The 16,571-nt window shown below is 44.1% G+C and overlaps 13 non-coding genes across 13 annotated transcripts; all 13 read left to right on the plus strand.

Annotated features, from left to right (window-relative positions):
- The first annotated feature begins 539 nt into the window (after positions 1-539).
- On the plus strand, positions 540-612 carry Trnar-ucu (transfer RNA arginine (anticodon UCU)). The gene has a single exon. It is a non-coding gene; the product is annotated as a tRNA-Arg (tRNA).
- A 1,222-nt stretch (positions 613-1,834) lies between these two features.
- On the plus strand, positions 1,835-1,907 carry Trnar-ucu (transfer RNA arginine (anticodon UCU)). Its single transcript has one exon. It is a non-coding gene; the product is annotated as a tRNA-Arg (tRNA).
- A 1,219-nt stretch (positions 1,908-3,126) lies between these two features.
- On the plus strand, positions 3,127-3,199 carry Trnar-ucu (transfer RNA arginine (anticodon UCU)). The gene has a single exon. It is a non-coding gene; the product is annotated as a tRNA-Arg (tRNA).
- Positions 3,200-4,422: 1,223 nt separating this feature from the next.
- On the plus strand, positions 4,423-4,495 carry Trnar-ucu (transfer RNA arginine (anticodon UCU)). Its single transcript has one exon. It is a non-coding gene; the product is annotated as a tRNA-Arg (tRNA).
- Positions 4,496-5,722: 1,227 nt separating this feature from the next.
- Positions 5,723-5,795, plus strand: Trnat-ugu (transfer RNA threonine (anticodon UGU)). The gene has a single exon. It is a non-coding gene; the product is annotated as a tRNA-Thr (tRNA).
- A 1,224-nt stretch (positions 5,796-7,019) lies between these two features.
- Positions 7,020-7,092, plus strand: Trnar-ucu (transfer RNA arginine (anticodon UCU)). The gene has a single exon. It is a non-coding gene; the product is annotated as a tRNA-Arg (tRNA).
- Positions 7,093-8,314: 1,222 nt separating this feature from the next.
- Trnar-ucu (transfer RNA arginine (anticodon UCU)) lies at positions 8,315-8,387 on the plus strand. Its single transcript has one exon. It is a non-coding gene; the product is annotated as a tRNA-Arg (tRNA).
- A 1,221-nt stretch (positions 8,388-9,608) lies between these two features.
- On the plus strand, positions 9,609-9,681 carry Trnat-ugu (transfer RNA threonine (anticodon UGU)). The gene has a single exon. It is a non-coding gene; the product is annotated as a tRNA-Thr (tRNA).
- A 1,218-nt stretch (positions 9,682-10,899) lies between these two features.
- Positions 10,900-10,972, plus strand: Trnat-ugu (transfer RNA threonine (anticodon UGU)). The gene has a single exon. It is a non-coding gene; the product is annotated as a tRNA-Thr (tRNA).
- A 1,223-nt stretch (positions 10,973-12,195) lies between these two features.
- Trnar-ucu (transfer RNA arginine (anticodon UCU)) lies at positions 12,196-12,268 on the plus strand. The gene has a single exon. It is a non-coding gene; the product is annotated as a tRNA-Arg (tRNA).
- A 1,222-nt stretch (positions 12,269-13,490) lies between these two features.
- On the plus strand, positions 13,491-13,563 carry Trnar-ucu (transfer RNA arginine (anticodon UCU)). Its single transcript has one exon. It is a non-coding gene; the product is annotated as a tRNA-Arg (tRNA).
- Positions 13,564-14,784: 1,221 nt separating this feature from the next.
- On the plus strand, positions 14,785-14,857 carry Trnar-ucu (transfer RNA arginine (anticodon UCU)). Its single transcript has one exon. It is a non-coding gene; the product is annotated as a tRNA-Arg (tRNA).
- Positions 14,858-16,080: 1,223 nt separating this feature from the next.
- Positions 16,081-16,153, plus strand: Trnar-ucu (transfer RNA arginine (anticodon UCU)). Its single transcript has one exon. It is a non-coding gene; the product is annotated as a tRNA-Arg (tRNA).
- Positions 16,154-16,571: the final 418 nt, after the last annotated feature.

Consider the following 16,571-nt stretch of genomic DNA (forward strand, 5'->3'; position numbering starts at 1 on the left):
CTCATCGAAACACACTGTCACCAAGCAATGGCTGACGCTTCGAGGACGGCATGAAATTGCCAGGGAGGTGATGCAGCTAACGTTCCTGGTAAATGTGCTAACAGGGCACACACGTCCGTTGGAGTGTATACATACGATGGGGACCGGCTGTGACACAGCAGTCAACCAAAGTCAAAAAATGTGACTAATCATACAATGTTTCCAGTGTGTCGTTTACCACTTTGTGAGTGGATGCTGTTCTAAAGAGCGTAATTCCCATTTATCTGTAAGCAGCGCACGTGAGCGAATGTAATAGCAGGACTGTGTTACTACGATTGTACAGAGCAACTCTGTCAATATGCAGGTGTTTCAATCAGTAGGGCCATGGTAAACAGAGCGATTCGGAGCGATGTATCGTGTCTGATACATAAATAATGAGTCTTTGATGTAATTGCTTCAGAGAAATATGAAAGTAAGCCTATCAGAAAAGTAACGCGAGACATGTAGCACGGGTCATGTCTTGCACAATCTCTTACATCTGAGCCCGTCGCTTGGACAGTGTCCCTTTGGCGCAGAGGATAGCGCGTTGGACTTCTAATCCAAAGGTCGTGGGTTCGATCCCCACAAGGGACGGGCAATTTTTAAAAATATGTGCCAATCACGAGATGGGTATTGACATATGGGTAACCACAAGCGTCTTCAAAAGGTGAAAATTGTTGTGACCTCAGTTCTATGCTTAAATATGTTGACCTTACACACACAAGCAAAATTCTCGTAGATCTGTTATCCATGACGCTGTCATGTGTAAATGCTGTACAAACGGAACCATATCTTCACGTACCTGTTCACGCAAATTTTCTTTCAATGCCCAATTTTTACCTACAGATAGAAATATAGCGATAGAACGCACATTTTGTACAGAAATAAATACAATGAAGAGTGAAATAAGTTTGTATTACTTCACGAGTCAACGTATGTAATCCCAGTCATGATCTTTAATTCTTCCAGCCCAAGGTGAGAGGGTTTCAGTTTCCTCTGCCACAAGTGAGAAAAGTAGACTGTTTCACAACAAGATATTGTACTATGGGTCCATAACTGTTCCCATTAAACAATGGCACTCTGTATCTATAGAAACGGCGGCAATTTTGGCTCCAGCACAGGGGGCTTTTACTGGAGACTGTCAGGGGGGGGGGGGGGCTTGCTGGATACATGAAGGGAGAAGACCAGACAGAGATGTCTGACGCTTGCAGAAAACTACATTAAGTATGATTCCCGCCTATAACTGACGGCGAGAGAGATGCATCATCTGTCCACGTCTCATCGAAACACACTGTCACCAAGCAATGGCTGACGCTTCGAGGACGGCATGAAATTGCCAGGGAGGTGATGCAGCTAACGTTCCTGGTAAATGTGCTAACAGGGCACACACGTCCGTTGGAGTGTATACATACGATGGGGACCGGCTGTGACACAGCAGTCAACCAAAGTCAAAAAATGTGACTAATCATACAGTGTTTCCAGTGTGTCGTTTACCACTTTGTGAGTGGATGCTGTTCTAAAGAGCGTAATTCCCATTTATCTGTAAGCAGCGCACGTGAGCGAATGTAATAGCAGGACTGTGTTACTACGATTGTACAGAGCAACTCTGTCAATACGCAGGTGTTTCAATCAGTAGGGCCATGGTAAACAGAGCGATTCGGAGCGATGTATCGTGTCTGATACATAAATAATGAGTCTTTGATGTAATTGCTTCAGAGAAATATGAAAGTAAGCCTATCAGAAAAGTAACGCGAGACATGTAGCACGGGTCATGTCTTGCACAATCTCTTACATCTGAGCCCGTCGCTTGGACAGTGTCCCTTTGGCGCAGAGGATAGCGCGTTGGACTTCTAATCCAAAGGTCGTGGGTTCGATCCCCACAAGGGACGGGCAATTTTTAAAAATATGTGCCAATCACGAGATGGGTATTGACATATGGGTAACCACAAGCGTCTTCAAAAGGTGAAAATTGTTGTGACCTCAGTTCTATGCTTAAATATGTTGACCTTACACACACAAGCAAAATTCTCGTAGATCTGTTATCCATGACGCTGTCATGTGTAAATGCTGTACAAACGGAACCATATCTTCACGTACCTGTTCACGCAAATTTTCTTTCAATGCCCAATTTTTACCTACAGATAGAAATATAGCGATAGAACGCACATTTTGTACAGAAATAAATACAATGAAGAGTGAAATAAGTTTGTATTACTTCACGAGTCAACGTATGTAATCCCAGTCATGATCTTTAATTCTTCCAGCCCAAGGTGAGAGGGTTTCAGTTTCCTCTGCCACAAGTGAGAAAAGTAGACTGTTTCACAACAAGATATTGTACTATGGGTCCATAACTGTTCCCATTAAACAATGGCACTCTGTATCTATAGAAACGGCGGCAATTTTGGCTCCAGCACAGGGGGCTTTTACTGGAGACTGTCAGGGGGGGGGGGCTTGCTGGATACATGAAGGGAGAAGACCAGACAGAGATGTCTGACGCTTGCAGAAAACTACATTAAGTATGATTCCCGCCTATAACTGACAGCGAGAGAGATGCATCATCTGTCCACGTCTCATCGAAACACACTGTCACCAAGCAATGGCTGACGCTTCGAGGACGGCATGAAATTGCCAGGGAGGTGATGCAGCTAACGTTCCTGGTAAATGTGCTAACAGGGCACACACGTCCGTTGGAGTGTATACATACGATGGGGACCGGCTGTGACACAGCAGTCAACCAAAGTCAAAAAATGTGACTAATCATACAGTGTTTCCAGTGTGTCGTTTACCACTTTGTGAGTGGATGCTGTTCTAAAGAGCGTAATTCCCATTTATCTGTAAGCAGCGCACGTGAGCGAATGTAATAGCAGGACTGTGTTACTACGATTGTACAGAGCAACTCTGTCAATACGCAGGTGTTTCAATCAGTAGGGCCATGGTAAACAGAGCGATTCGGAGCGATGTATCGTGTCTGATACATAAATAATGAGTCTTTGATGTAATTGCTTCAGAGAAATATGAAAGTAAGCCTATCAGAAAAGTAACGCGAGACATGTAGCACGGGTCATGTCTTGCACAATCTCTTACATCTGAGCCCGTCGCTTGGACAGTGTCCCTTTGGCGCAGAGGATAGCGCGTTGGACTTCTAATCCAAAGGTCGTGGGTTCGATCCCCACAAGGGACGGGCAATTTTTAAAAATATGTGCCAATCACGAGATGGGTATTGACATATGGGTAACCACAAGCGTCTTCAAAAGGTGAAAATTGTTGTGACCTCAGTTCTATGCTTAAATATGTTGACCTTACACACACAAGCAAAATTCTCGTAGATCTGTTATCCATGACGCTGTCATGTGTAAATGCTGTACAAACGGAACCATATCTTCACGTACCTGTTCACGCAAATTTTCTTTCAATGCCCAATTTTTACCTACAGATAGAAATATAGCGATAGAACGCACATTTTGTACAGAAATAAATACAATGAAGAGTGAAATAAGTTTGTATTACTTCACGAGTCAACGTATGTAATCCCAGTCATGATCTTTAATTCTTCCAGCCCAAGGTGAGAGGGTTTCAGTTTCCTCTGCCACAAGTGAGAAAAGTAGACTGTTTCACAACAAGATATTGTACTATGGGTCCATAACTGTTCCCATTAAACAATGGCACTCTGTATCTATAGAAACGGCGGCAATTTTGGCTCCAGCACAGGGGGCTTTTACTGGAGACTGTCAGGGGGGGGGGGGGGGCTTGCTGGATACATGAAGGGAGAAGACCAGACAGAGATGTCTGACGCTTGCAGAAAACTACATTAAGTATGATTCCCGCCTATAACTGACGGCGAGAGAGATGCATCATCTGTCCACGTCTCATCGAAACACACTGTCACCAAGCAATGGCTGACGCTTCGAGGACGGCATGAAATTGCCAGGGAGGTGATGCAGCTAACGTTCCTGGTAAATGTGCTAACAGGGCACACACGTCCGTTGGAGTGTATACATACGATGGGGACCGGCTGTGACACAGCAGTCAACCAAAGTCAAAAAATGTGACTAATCATACAGTGTTTCCAGTGTGTCGTTTACCACTTTGTGAGTGGATGCTGTTCTAAAGAGCGTAATTCCCATTTATCTGTAAGCAGCGCACGTGAGCGAATGTAATAGCAGGACTGTGTTACTACGATTGTACAGAGCAACTCTGTCAATACGCAGGTGTTTCAATCAGTAGGGCTATGGTAAACAGAGCGATTCGGAGCGATGTATCGTGTCTGATACATAAATAATGAGTCTTTGATGTAATTGCTTCAGAGAAATATGAAAGTAAGCCTATCAGAAAAGTAACGCGAGACATGTAGCACGGGTCATGTCTTGCACAATCTCTTACATCTGAGCCCGTCGCTTGGACAGTGTCCCTTTGGCGCAGAGGATAGCGCGTTGGACTTCTAATCCAAAGGTCGTGGGTTCGATCCCCACAAGGGACGGGCAATTTTTAAAAATATGTGCCAATCACGAGATGGGTATTGACATATGGGTAACCACAAGCGTCTTCAAAAGGTGAAAATTGTTGTGACCTCAGTTCTATGCTTAAATATGTTGACCTTACACACACAAGCAAAATTCTCGTAGATCTGTTATCCATGACGCTGTCATGTGTAAATGCTGTACAAACGGAACCATATCTTCACGTACCTGTTCACGCAAATTTTCTTTCAATGCCCAATTTTTACCTACAGATAGAAATATAGCGATAGAACGCACATTTTGTACAGAAATAAATACAATGAAGAGTGAAATAAGTTTGTATTACTTCACGAGTCAACGTATGTAATCCCAGTCATGATCTTTAATTCTTCCAGCCCAAGGTGAGAGGGTTTCAGTTTCCTCTGCCACAAGTGAGAAAAGTAGACTGTTTCACAACAAGATATTGTACTATGGGTCCATAACTGTTCCCATTAAACAATGGCACTCTGTATCTATAGAAACGGCGGCAATTTTGGCTCCAGCACAGGGGGCTTTTACTGGAGACTGTCAGGGGGGGGGGGGGGGGGGGCTTGCTGGATACATGAAGGGAGAAGACCAGACAGAGATGTCTGACGCTTGCAGAAAACTACATTAAGTATGATTCCCGCCTATAACTGACGGCGAGAGAGATGCATCATCTGTCCACGTCTCATCGAAACACACTGTCACCAAGCAATGGCTGACGCTTCGAGGACGGCATGAAATTGCCAGGGAGGTGATGCAGCTAACGTTCCTGGTAAATGTGCTAACAGGGCACACACGTCCGTTGGAGTGTATACATACGATGGGGACCGGCTGTGACACAGCAGTCAACCAAAGTCAAAAAATGTGACTAATCATACAGTGTTTCCAGTGTGTCGTTTACCACTTTGTGAGTGGATGCTGTTCTAAAGAGCGTAATTCCCATTTATCTGTAAGCAGCGCACGTGAGCGAATGTAATAGCAGGACTGTGTTACTACGATTGTACAGAGCAACTCTGTCAATACGCAGGTGTTTCAATCAGTAGGGCCATGGTAAACAGAGCGATTCGGAGCGATGTATCGTGTCTGATACATAAATAATGAGTCTTTGATGTAATTGCTTCAGAGAAATATGAAAGTAAGCCTATCAGAAAAGTAACGCGAGACATGTAGCACGGGTCATGTCTTGCACAATCTCTTACATCTGAGCCCGTCGCTTGGACAGTGTCCCTTTGGCGCAGAGGATAGCGCGTTGGACTTGTAATCCAAAGGTCGTGGGTTCGATCCCCACAAGGGACGGGCAATTTTTAAAAATATGTGCCAATCACGAGATGGGTATTGACATATGGGTAACCACAAGCGTCTTCAAAAGGTGAAAATTGTTGTGACCTCAGTTCTATACTTAAATATGTTGACCTTACACACACAAGCAAAATTCTCGTAGATCTGTTATCCATGACGCTGTCATGTGTAAATGCTGTACAAACGGAACCATATCTTCACGTACCTGTTCACGCAAATTTTCTTTCAATGCCCAATTTTTACCTACAGATAGAAATATAGCGATAGAACGCACATTTTGTACAGAAATAAATACAATGAAGAGTGAAATAAGTTTGTATTACTTCACGAGTCAACGTATGTAATCCCAGTCATGATCTTTAATTCTTCCAGCCCAAGGTGAGAGGGTTTCAGTTTCCTCTGCCACAAGTGAGAAAAGTAGACTGTTTCACAACAAGATATTGTACTATGGGTCCATAACTGTTCCCATTAAACAATGGCACTCTGTATCTATAGAAACGGCGGCAATTTTGGCTCCAGCACAGGGGGCTTTTACTGGAGACTGTCAGGGGGGGGGGGGGGGGCTTGCTGGATACATGAAGGGAGAAGACCAGACAGAGATGTCTGACGCTTGCAGAAAACTACATTAAGTATGATTCCCGCCTATAACTGACGGCGAGAGAGATGCATCATCTGTCCACGTCTCATCGAAACACACTGTCACCAAGCAATGGCTGACGCTTCGAGGACGGCATGAAATTGCCAGGGAGGTGATGCAGCTAACGTTCCTGGTAAATGTGCTAACAGGGCACACACGTCCGTTGGAGTGTATACATACGATGGGGACCGGCTGTGACACAGCAGTCAACCAAAGTCAAAAAATGTGACTAATCATACAGTGTTTCCAGTGTGTCGTTTACCACTTTGTGAGTGGATGCTGTTCTAAAGAGCGTAATTCCCATTTATCTGTAAGCAGCGCACGTGAGCGAATGTAATAGCAGGACTGTGTTACTACGATTGTACAGAGCAACTCTGTCAATACGCAGGTGTTTCAATCAGTAGGGCCATGGTAAACAGAGCGATTCGGAGCGATGTATCGTGTCTGATACATAAATAATGAGTCTTTGATGTAATTGCTTCAGAGAAATATGAAAGTAAGCCTATCAGAAAAGTAACGCGAGACATGTAGCACGGGTCATGTCTTGCACAATCTCTTACATCTGAGCCCGTCGCTTGGACAGTGTCCCTTTGGCGCAGAGGATAGCGCGTTGGACTTCTAATCCAAAGGTCGTGGGTTCGATCCCCACAAGGGACGGGCAATTTTTAAAAATATGTGCCAATCACGAGATGGGTATTGACATATGGGTAACCACAAGCGTCTTCAAAAGGTGAAAATTGTTGTGACCTCAGTTCTATGCTTAAATATGTTGACCTTACACACACAAGCAAAATTCTCGTAGATCTGTTATCCATGACGCTGTCATGTGTAAATGCTGTACAAACGGAACCATATCTTCACGTACCTGTTCACGCAAATTTTCTTTCAATGCCCAATTTTTACCTACAGATAGAAATATAGCGATAGAACGCACATTTTGTACAGAAATAAATACAATGAAGAGTGAAATAAGTTTGTATTACTTCACGAGTCAACGTATGTAATCCCAGTCATGATCTTTAATTCTTCCAGCCCAAGGTGAGAGGGTTTCAGTTTCCTCTGCCACAAGTGAGAAAAGTAGACTGTTTCACAACAAGATATTGTACTATGGGTCCATAACTGTTCCCATTAAACAATGGCACTCTGTATCTATAGAAACGGCGGCAATTTTGGCTCCAGCACAGGGGGCTTTTACTGGAGACTGTCAGGGGGGGGGCGGGGCTTGCTGGATACATGAAGGGAGAAGACCAGACAGAGATGTCTGACGCTTGCAGAAAACTACATTAAGTATGATTCCCGCCTATAACTGACGGCGAGAGAGATGCATCATCTGTCCACGTCTCATCGAAACACACTGTCACCAAGCAATGGCTGACGCTTCGAGGACGGCATGAAATTGCCAGGGAGGTGATGCAGCTAACGTTCCTGGTAAATGTGCTAACAGGGCACACACGTCCGTTGGAGTGTATACATACGATGGGGACCGGCTGTGACACAGCAGTCAACCAAAGTCAAAAAATGTGACTAATCATACAGTGTTTCCAGTGTGACGTTTACCACTTTGTGAGTGGATGCTGTTCTAAAGAGCGTAATTCCCATTTATCTGTAAGCAGCGCACGTGAGCGAATGTAATAGCAGGACTGTGTTACTACGATTGTACAGAGCAACTATGTCAATACGCAGGTGTTTCAATCAGTAGGGCCATGGTAAACAGAGCGATTCGGAGCGATGTATCGTGTCTGATACATAAATAATGAGTCTTTGATGTAATTGCTTCAGAGAAATATGAAAGTAAGCCTATCAGAAAAGTAACGCGAGACATGTAGCACGGGTCATGTCTTGCACAATCTCTTACATCTGAGCCCGTTGCTTGGACAGTGTCCCTTTGGCGCAGAGGATAGCGCGTTGGACTTCTAATCCAAAGGTCGTGGGTTCGATCCCCACAAGGGACGGGCAATTTTTAAAAATATGTGCCAATCACGAGATGGGTATTGACATATGGGTAACCACAAGCGTCTTCAAAAGGTGAAAATTGTTGTGACCTCAGTTCTATGCTTAAATATGTTGACCTTACACACACAAGCAAAATTCTCGTAGATCTGTTATCCATGACGCTGTCATGTGTAAATGCTGTACAAACGGAACCATATCTTCACGTACCTGTTCACGCAAATTTTCTTTCAATGCCCAATTTTTACCTACAGATAGAAATATAGCGATAGAACGCACATTTTGTACAGAAATAAATACAATGAAGAGTGAAATAAGTTTGTATTACTTCACGAGTCAACGTATGTAATCCCAGTCATGATCTTTAATTCTTCCAGCCCAAGGTGAGAGGGTTTCAGTTTCCTCTGCCACAAGTGAGAAAAGTAGACTGTTTCACAACAAGATATTGTACTATGGGTCCATAACTGTTCCCATTAAACAATGGCACTCTGTATCTATAGAAACGGCGGCAATTTTGGCTCCAGCACAGGGGGCTTTTACTGGAGACTGTCAGGGGGGGGGGGGGCTTGCTGGATACATGAAGGGAGAAGACCAGACAGAGATGTCTGACGCTTGCAGAAAACTACATTAAGTATGATTCCCGCCTATAACTGACGGCGAGAGAGATGCATCATCTGTCCACGTCTCATCGAAACACACTGTCACCAAGCAATGGCTGACGCTTCGAGGACGGCATGAAATTGCCAGGGAGGTGATGCAGCTAACGTTCCTGGTAAATGTGCTAACAGGGCACACACGTCCGTTGGAGTGTATACATACGATGGGGACCGGCTGTGACACAGCAGTCAACCAAAGTCAAAAAATGTGACTAATCATACAGTGTTTCCAGTGTGTCGTTTACCACTTTGTGAGTGGATGCTGTTCTAAAGAGCGTAATTCCCATTTATCTGTAAGCAGCGCACGTGAGCGAATGTAATAGCAGGACTGTGTTACTACGATTGTACAGAGCAACTCTGTCAATACGCAGGTGTTTCAATCAGTAGGGCCATGGTAAACAGAGCGATTCGGAGCGATGTATCGTGTCTGATACATAAATAATGAGTCTTTGATGTAATTGCTTCAGAGAAATATGAAAGTAAGCCTATCAGAAAAGTAACGCGAGACATGTAGCACGGGTCATGTCTTGCACAATCTCTTACATCTGAGCCCGTCGCTTGGACAGTGTCCCTTTGGCGCAGAGGATAGCGCGTTGGACTTGTAATCCAAAGGTCGTGGGTTCGATCCCCACAAGGGACGGGCAATTTTTAAAAATATGTGCCAATCACGAGATGGGTATTGACATATGGGTAACCACAAGCGTCTTCAAAAGGTGAAAATTGTTGTGACCTCAGTTCTATGCTTAAATATGTTGACCTTACACACACAAGCAAAATTCTCGTAGATCTGTTATCCATGACGCTGTCATGTGTAAATGCTGTACAAACGGAACCATATCTTCACGTACCTGTTCACGCAAATTTTCTTTCAATGCCCAATTTTTACCTACAGATAGAAATATAGCGATAGAACGCACATTTTGTACAGAAATAAATACAATGAAGAGTGAAATAAGTTTGTATTACTTCACGAGTCAACGTATGTAATCCCAGTCATGATCTTTAATTCTTCCAGCCCAAGGTGAGAGGGTTTCAGTTTCCTCTGCCACAAGTGAGAAAAGTAGACTGTTTCACAACAAGATATTGTACTATGGGTCCATAACTGTTCCCATTAAACAATGGCACTCTGTATCTATAGAAACGGCGGCAATTTTGGCTCCAGCACAGGGGGCTTTTACTGGAGACTGTCAGGGGGGGGGGCTTGCTGGATACATGAAGGGAGAAGACCAGACAGAGATGTCTGACGCTTGCAGAAAACTACATTAAGTATGATTCCCGCCTATAACTGACGGCGAGAGAGATGCATCATCTGTCCACGTCTCATCGAAACACACTGTCACCAAGCAATGGCTGACGCTTCGAGGACGGCATGAAATTGCCAGGGAGGTGATGCAGCTAACGTTCCTGGTAAATGTGCTAACAGGGCACACACGTCCGTTGGAGTGTATACATACGATGGGGACCGGCTGTGACACAGCAGTCAACCAAAGTCAAAAAATGTGACTAATCATACAGTGTTTCCAGTGTGTCGTTTACCACTTTGTGAGTGGATGCTGTTCTAAAGAGCGTAATTCCCATTTATCTGTAAGCAGCGCACGTGAGCGAATGTAATAGCAGGACTGTGTTACTACGATTGTACAGAGCAACTCTGTCAATACGCAGGTGTTTCAATCAGTAGGGCCATGGTAAACAGAGCGATTCGGAGCGATGTATCGTATCTGATACATAAATAATGAGTCTTTGATGTAATTGCTTCAGAGAAATATGAAAGTAAGCCTATCAGAAAAGTAACGCGAGACATGTAGCACGGGTCATGTCTTGCACAATCTCTTACATCTGAGCCCGTCGCTTGGACAGTGTCCCTTTGGCGCAGAGGATAGCGCGTTGGACTTGTAATCCAAAGGTCGTGGGTTCGATCCCCACAAGGGACGGGCAATTTTTAAAAATATGTGCCAATCACGAGATGGGTATTGACATATGGGTAACCACAAGCGTCTTCAAAAGGTGAAAATTGTTGTGACCTCAGTTCTATGCTTAAATATGTTGACCTTACACACACAAGCAAAATTCTCGTAGATCTGTTATCCATGACGCTGTCATGTGTAAATGCTGTACAAACGGAACCATATCTTCACGTACCTGTTCACGCAAATTTTCTTTCAATGCCCAATTTTTACCTACAGATAGAAATATAGCGATAGAACGCACATTTTGTACAGAAATAAATACAATGAAGAGTGAAATAAGTTTGTATTACTTCACGAGTCAACGTATGTAATCCCAGTCATGATCTTTAATTCTTCCAGCCCAAGGTGAGAGGGTTTCAGTTTCCTCTGCCACAAGTGAGAAAAGTAGACTGTTTCACAACAAGATATTGTACTATGGGTCCATAACTGTTCCCATTAAACAATGGCACTCTGTATCTATAGAAACGGCGGCAATTTTGGCTCCAGCACAGGGGGCTTTTACTGGAGACTGTCAGGGGGGGGGGGGGGGCTTGCTGGATACATGAAGGGAGAAGACCAGACAGAGATGTCTGACGCTTGCAGAAAACTACATTAAGTATGATTCCCGCCTATAACTGACGGCGAGAGAGATGCATCATCTGTCCACGTCTCATCGAAACACACTGTCACCAAGCAATGGCTGACGCTTCGAGGACGGCATGAAATTGCCAGGGAGGTGATGCAGCTAACGTTCCTGGTAAATGTGCTAACAGGGCACACACGTCCGTTGGAGTGTATACATACGATGGGGACCGGCTGTGACACAGCAGTCAACCAAAGTCAAAAAATGTGACTAATCATACAGTGTTTCCAGTGTGTCGTTTACCACTTTGTGAGTGGATGCTGTTCTAAAGAGCGTAATTCCCATTTATCTGTAAGCAGCGCACGTGAGCGAATGTAATAGCAGGACTGTGTTACTACGATTGTACAGAGCAACTCTGTCAATACGCAGGTGTTTCAATCAGTAGGGCCATGGTAAACAGAGCGATTCGGAGCGATGTATCGTGTCTGATACATAAATAATGAGTCTTTGATGTAATTGCTTCAGAGAAATATGAAAGTAAGCCTATCAGAAAAGTAACGCGAGACATGTAGCACGGGTCATGTCTTGCACAATCTCTTACATCTGAGCCCGTCGCTTGGACAGTGTCCCTTTGGCGCAGAGGATAGCGCGTTGGACTTCTAATCCAAAGGTCGTGGGTTCGATCCCCACAAGGGACGGGCAATTTTTAAAAATATGTGCCAATCACGAGATGGGTATTGACATATGGGTAACCACAAGCGTCTTCAAAAGGTGAAAATTGTTGTGACCTCAGTTCTATGCTTAAATATGTTGACCTTACACACACAAGCAAAATTCTCGTAGATCTGTTATCCATGACGCTGTCATGTGTAAATGCTGTACAAACGGAACCATATCTTCACGTACCTGTTCACGCAAATTTTCTTTCAATGCCCAATTTTTACCTACAGATAGAAATATAGCGATAGAACGCACATTTTGTACAGAAATAAATACAATGAAGAGTGAAATAAGTTTGTATTACTTCACGAGTCAACGTATGTAATCCCAGTCATGATCTTTAATTCTTCCAGCCCAAGGTGAGAGGGTTTCAGTTTCCTCTGCCACAAGTGAGAAAAGTAGACTGTTTCACAACAAGATATTGTACTATGGGTCCATAACTGTTCCCATTAAACAATGGCACTCTGTATCTATAGAAACGGCGGCAATTTTGGCTCCAGCACAGGGGGCTTTTACTGGAGACTGTCAGGGGGGGGGGGGGGCTTGCTGGATACATGAAGGGAGATGACCAGACAGAGATGTCTGACGCTTGCAGAAAACTACATTAAGTATGATTCCCGCCTATAACTGACGGCGAGAGAGATGCATCATCTGTCCACGTCTCATCGAAACACACTGTCACCAAGCAATGGCTGACGCTTCGAGGACGGCATGAAATTGCCAGGGAGGTGATGCAGCTAACGTTCCTGGTAAATGTGCTAACAGGGCACACACGTCCGTTGGAGTGTATACATACGATGGGGACCGGCTGTGACACAGCAGTCAACCAAAGTCAAAAAATGTGACTAATCATACAGTGTTTCCAGTGTGTCGTTTACCACTTTGTGAGTGGATGCTGTTCTAAAGAGCGTAATTCCCATTTATCTGTAAGCAGCGCACGTGAGCGAATGTAATAGCAGGACTGTGTTACTACGATTGTACAGAGCAACTCTGTCAATACGCAGGTGTTTCAATCAGTAGGGCCATGGTAAACAGAGCGATTCGGAGCGATGTATCGTGTCTGATACATAAATAATGAGTCTTTGATGTAATTGCTTCAGAGAAATATGAAAGTAAGCCTATCAGAAAAGTAACGCGAGACATGTAGCACGGGTCATGTCTTGCACAATCTCTTACATCTGAGCCCGTCGCTTGGACAGTGTCCCTTTGGCGCAGAGGATAGCGCGTTGGACTTCTAATCCAAAGGTCGTGGGTTCGATCCCCACAAGGGACGGGCAATTTTTAAAAATATGTGCCAATCACGAGATGGGTATTGACATATGGGTAACCACAAGCGTCTTCAAAAGGTGAAAATTGTTGTGACCTCAGTTCTATGCTTAAATATGTTGACCTTACACACACAAGCAAAATTCTCGTAGATCTGTTATCCATGACGCTGTCATGTGTAAATGCTGTACAAACGGAACCATATCTTCACGTACCTGTTCACGCAAATTTTCTTTCAATGCCCAATTTTTACCTACAGATAGAAATATAGCGATAGAACGCACATTTTGTACAGAAATAAATACAATGAAGAGTGAAATAAGTTTGTATTACTTCACGAGTCAACGTATGTAATCCCAGTCATGATCTTTAATTCTTCCAGCCCAAGGTGAGAGGGTTTCAGTTTCCTCTGCCACAAGTGAGAAAAGTAGACTGTTTCACAACAAGATATTGTACTATGGGTCCATAACTGTTCCCATTAAACAATGGCACTCTGTATCTATAGAAACGGCGGCAATTTTGGCTCCAGCACAGGGGGCTTTTACTGGAGACTGTCAGGGGGGGGGGGGGCTTGCTGGATACATGAAGGGAGAAGACCAGACAGAGATGTCTGACGCTTGCAGTAAACTACATTAAGTATGATTCCCGCCTATAACTGACGGCGAGAGAGATGCATCATCTGTCCACGTCTCATCGAAACACACTGTCACCAAGCAATGGCTGACGCTTCGAGGACGGCATGAAATTGCCAGGGAGGTGATGCAGCTAACGTTCCTGGTAAATGTGCTAACAGGGCACACACGTCCGTTGGAGTGTATACATACGATGGGGACCGGCTGTGACACAGCAGTCAACCAAAGTCAAAAAATGTGACTAATCATACAGTGTTTCCAGTGTGTCGTTTACCACTTTGTGAGTGGATGCTGTTCTAAAGAGCGTAATTCCCATTTATCTGTAAGCAGCGCACGTGAGCGAATGTAATAGCAGGACTGTGTTACTACGATTGTACAGAGCAACTCTGTCAATACGCAGGTGTTTCAATCAGTAGGGCCATGGTAAACAGAGCGATTCGGAGCGATGTATCGTGTCTGATACATAAATAATGAGTCTTTGATGTAATTGCTTCAGAGAAATATGAAAGTAAGCCTATCAGAAAAGTAACGCGAGACATGTAGCACGGGTCATGTCTTGCACAATCTCTTACATCTGAGCCCGTCGCTTGGACAGTGTCCCTTTGGCGCAGAGGATAGCGCGTTGGACTTCTAATCCAAAGGTCGTGGGTTCGATCCCCACAAGGGACGGGCAATTTTTAAAAATATGTGCCAATCACGAGATGGGTATTGACATATGGGTAACCACAAGCGTCTTCAAAAGGTGAAAATTGTTGTAACCTCAGTTCTATGCTTAAATATGTTGACCTTACACACACAAGCAAAATTCTCGTAGATCTGTTATCCATGACGCTGTCATGTGTAAATGCTGTACAAACGGAACCATATCTTCACGTACCTGTTCACGCAAATTTTCTTTCAATGCCCAATTTTTACCTACAGATAGAAATATAGCGATAGAACGCACATTTTGTACAGAAATAAATACAATGAAGAGTGAAATAAGTTTGTATTACTTCACGAGTCAACGTATGTAATCCCAGTCATGATCTTTAATTCTTCCAGCCCAAGGTGAGAGGGTTTCAGTTTCCTCTGCCACAAGTGAGAAAAGTAGACTGTTTCACAACAAGATATTGTACTATGGGTCCATAACTGTTCCCATTAAACAATGGCACTCTGTATCTATAGAAACGGCGGCAATTTTGGCTCCAGCACAGGGGGCTTTTACTGGAGACTGTCAGGGGGGGGGGGGGGGCTTGCTGGATACATGAAGGGAGAAGACCAGACAGAGATGTCTGACGCTTGCAGAAAACTACATTAAGTATGATTCCCGCCTATAACTGACGGCGAGAGAGATGCATCATCTGTCCACGTCTCATCGAAACACACTGTCACCAAGCAATGGCTGACGCTTCGAGGACGGCATGAAATTGCCAGGGAGGTGATGCAGCTAACGTTCCTGGTAAATGTGCTAACAGGGCACACACGTCCGTTGGAGTGTATACATACGATGGGGACCGGCTGTGACACAGCAGTCAACCAAAGTCAAAAAATGTGACTAATCATACAGTGTTTCCAGTGTGTCGTTTACCACTTTGTGAGTGGATGCTGTTCTAAAGAGCGTAATTCCCATTTATCTGTAAGCAGCGCACGTGAGCGAATGTAATAGCAGGACTGTGTTACTACGATTGTACAGAGCAACTCTGTCAATACGCAGGTGTTTCAATCAGTAGGGCCATGGTAAACAGAGCGATTCGGAGCGATGTATCGTGTCTGATACATAAATAATGAGTCTTTGATGTAATTGCTTCAGAGAAATATGAAAGTAAGCCTATCAGAAAAGTAACGCGAGACATGTAGCACGGGTCATGTCTTGCACAATCTCTTACATCTGAGCCCGTCGCTTGGACAGTGTCCCTTTGGCGCAGAGGATAGCGCGTTGGACTTCTAATCCAAAGGTCATGGGTTCGATCCCCACAAGGGACGGGCAATTTTTAAAAATATGTGCCAATCACGAGATGGGTATTGACATATGGGTAACCACAAGCGTCTTCAAAAGGTGAAAATTGTTGTGACCTCAGTTCTATGCTTAAATATGTTGACCTTACACACACAAGCAAAATTCTCGTAGATCTGTTATCCATGACGCTGTCATGTGTAAATGCTGTACAAACGGAACCATATCTTCACGTACCTGTTCACGCAAATTTTCTATCAATGCCCAATTTTTACCTACAGATAGAAATATAGCGATAGAACGCACATTTTGTACAGAAATAAATACAATGAAGAGTGAAATAAGTTTGTATTACTTCACGAGTCAACGTATGTAATCCCAGTCATGATCTTTAATTCTTCCAGCCCAAGGTGAGAGGGTTTCAGTTTCCTCTGCCACAAGTGAGAA

The sequence above is a fragment of the Schistocerca serialis genome, unplaced genomic scaffold (assembly GCF_023864345.2).
Source record: "Schistocerca serialis cubense isolate TAMUIC-IGC-003099 unplaced genomic scaffold, iqSchSeri2.2 HiC_scaffold_756, whole genome shotgun sequence".
Taxonomy (NCBI): domain Eukaryota; kingdom Metazoa; phylum Arthropoda; class Insecta; order Orthoptera; family Acrididae; genus Schistocerca; species Schistocerca serialis.